The following is a 2,504-nucleotide window of genomic DNA, read 5'->3' as shown; positions in this document are numbered from 1 at the left end:
AGACTATTGATCACTCTACACCAGAATAGAGAAAGAAAATATTAATCTCCTTCTCTCAGGCAAATCACACTCATGTTAATACATTCATGTATGCTAGGAAAGGCCCAAAACCCATCAGTGCCCTCTTTTGCTCTTTCTAATCAGGGAAAGATTTGGTCTGCTAATTGTGAGTCTTTTGCGTTTGATGGACATTATCATAATTGATAGTAAAACCGCCAAGAAGGAAGTATCTAAGTCCATATTAGGCAAATTCAAAGAGCCATTTTCTTTACTTCCCTCCTGAAGCTCACACAAATGATTGAGAAAAATAAGAGAAGACATAAACGTGCAAAAAAAAAAAAAAAAAAAGAAAGAGAGAGAGAGAGATCAGAAAGAATGCAAAAACGAACTGCACAGGGGACGGAGAGGATGCATAGTTGCTGGCGGGAAATTAATAACGGGCCTTCCCTCCCGCGGGCGTTACCCTGCGTTCTCTCATTGGGTTCTCTGCTCTCACTTGGACTCTGGTTTTCACTCTCTGCACTGCCATGCCTTGTTCTAAAGAGACTCTGACATCACCCCAAGCAAGCGAGCCGGGTCTGCGGAGGAGGGCGGCGTGCGTGTCCGCTTTGCCCAGCTCTCAAAACACTCCACTGCCGGGTCCAAGGGGCCGCAGGGGCCGCGGGCTATGACCTGTACAGTGCCTGTGATTATGTAGTACCACCCATGGGGAAAGCCCTTGTGAAAGCATGCATTCAGAGAGGCCTTCCTTCTGGATGTTACGGAAGATAGCTCCACGTTCTGGCTTGGCTGCAAAACACTTCATTGGTGAAGATTATAGAGGAAGTGTTGGCGTTGTGCTATTTAATTTTGGCAGCGAAAAGTTTGAGGTGAAAAAGGGTGATCGAATTGCACAGCTGATTTGTGAACGGAATTTTTTAAATCCAGAAACAGACTAAGCTCAAGTTTAGGATGTGACTGAAAGGGGTTCAGGAGGTTTGGGTTCCACTGAAAAAAATTTAACACTTTTGCCAAGAACGGGAAACATACTTTGTCCCTTAAAACTAATGCTTTTACTTAAAATATTTTGGTGGTTATACTTCTTTAAACTTAATATCTCTAACCTCTAAAAATTTTTGGTTTTCTTATGATCAAGGAAAGGGCACCTCTGATGGGATCACATAGAAATTTTCTTGTATTTTTCTGCTAATTGATTGTTGTATGTAAATCTGCCTGGTAGTGCCCTAATACAAGCAGTTTCTTTTTCCGTTCTTTTTTTTATAAATGTACATCTGATGGGGAAATAAGCATTATTTAATTCACTAAATCCCTTCAGCAACTTATTTTGCTTTAATTACTTTACAAAACTTAAACAATACCTTTTATTCGGTGAACTTGAATTCTTTCACAAATACAAATTTTTGCATAAACTGAACTAAAAGATAATAAAAAAGAGAGGTTAAATTTAAAAAAAAAACAAAAAAGAAGAACTGCACAACAAAGAAAAGTTCATATAATACAAAATTCAGCCACTGCTTGAGTAACTGAATCTGCCAACAGCAGAAAGCTACAAACACTGAAAATGCAATATAACACTTAAGGTGATCAGTCAGCTAACTGGTGGCATATTGAACACATTAGGCTGCTTCTATCATGGAAAGGGTAACACTTTGTTCTTACTGGAAAGGACACTTATGTGGGTGTGAATTTGCCTTCCCTGCACTCAATGCTACCAACCCTGGATTTATAAAATGCCTTATCTACAGTCATGATACAACTTTGCTTCTGATCCAGGAACTTACTTCACAGCAAATGACGTGTATCAGTGGGGCCATGCTCATGGAATCCACTGGTTTTAACATGTTCCCTATTTATCCTATTACAGTTTGTTTGACAGAACAGTGGAGTGGCCTATTACTGTTAGAGATCTACTAAGAAATCCCCAGTAACTTAGATTTTGCTAGTCTAGAGATTCAGGATCCAAAGGGATAAGTGCCTCCAAAAGGACGTGACGGTTCCATTGAACTGCAAGTTCAGACTGTCACCAGAACACCCTGAGCTCCTATGCCTTTGAACCAACAGGCAAATAAGGGAGTTACCAAGAGGAAACTGGCTTGTTACCACACAGTGGAGGTAAAAAAGAGTACATATGGAATGCAGGAAATTCCTTATGGCATCTCAACATAATCATGTCCTCTGATTAAAGTCAGCGCAAAACTACAAGGAACCCAGTTAAAGCAGGACTGCTAATGATGCATCACTCCAAAAGGCAAAAAAACAAAACGAAAAAACCAGGAGCAGCTGAGGCACTTGATGAGGGGAAAGGCAATATGGAATGGGTGGTGGAAGAAGGCGCTTCTCGAGATCAGCCACACCCACGTGACTAGTTGCAAAAACAAGGGCTGTAATACTTATAACTATTACTATTTCATTTTATAATAAATACATGTGTATGTCTTAGCCAAATATTTTCTGCTTTCTTCTCTCTTATCACCTTATTACCTAGCACGAAATGGATTAATAGT

At 40.0% G+C, this 2,504-nt stretch overlaps 1 pseudogene; it reads left to right on the top strand.

Moving 5' to 3' along the window:
- The first annotated feature begins 527 nt into the window (after positions 1–527).
- On the top strand, positions 528–1,109 carry LOC143683221 (deoxyuridine 5'-triphosphate nucleotidohydrolase pseudogene; annotated as a pseudogene).
- The last annotated feature ends 1,395 nt before the right edge of the window (positions 1,110–2,504 follow it).

Source organism: Tamandua tetradactyla, chromosome 5 (assembly GCF_023851605.1).
Source record: "Tamandua tetradactyla isolate mTamTet1 chromosome 5, mTamTet1.pri, whole genome shotgun sequence".
Classification (NCBI taxonomy): domain Eukaryota; kingdom Metazoa; phylum Chordata; class Mammalia; order Pilosa; family Myrmecophagidae; genus Tamandua; species Tamandua tetradactyla.
This window is presented reverse-complemented; position numbering and strand designations above follow the sequence as displayed.